A 463-nucleotide genomic window follows, 5' to 3' on the forward strand; every position below is an offset into this window, starting at 1 on the left:
CATCATCATTTTATGCACAGTCTCACTAAACACAAGATAGCCCCACCCACCCACAAGCTGTGGTGATGATCGACACTATTTATGGCATTAAGAAGGCATTGTTTAGCATCGATCGATCGGTTAGGTTCCATGCACATTCTCGTACTTATTTAGTTAATAATTTTTAGAAATACATGTACATAGATTACAGATTCCTGTGTAGCTAAAAGATAATAGGAGTAGGTTCCATTGCAACTATACAACGCATTCAAACAAACTTCCATTATGCAGCATTAAAATGATATATCGGTTAATGACATAATGTTTTCCCAATACACTTCAACCAAAAACATTGCAACTGAATTAGGTAGATACCCTTGAATAACACAGTTACTCTATATAATTAATTTGTAACTCCTGAGGTGGAATGTCTCCGGTGCCCGTCACCCAACACTAGAATTCCCATTTTGTATGGATGGTTCCA

This window comes from Penaeus monodon, chromosome 31 (assembly GCF_015228065.2).
Source record: "Penaeus monodon isolate SGIC_2016 chromosome 31, NSTDA_Pmon_1, whole genome shotgun sequence".
Classification (NCBI taxonomy): domain Eukaryota; kingdom Metazoa; phylum Arthropoda; class Malacostraca; order Decapoda; family Penaeidae; genus Penaeus; species Penaeus monodon.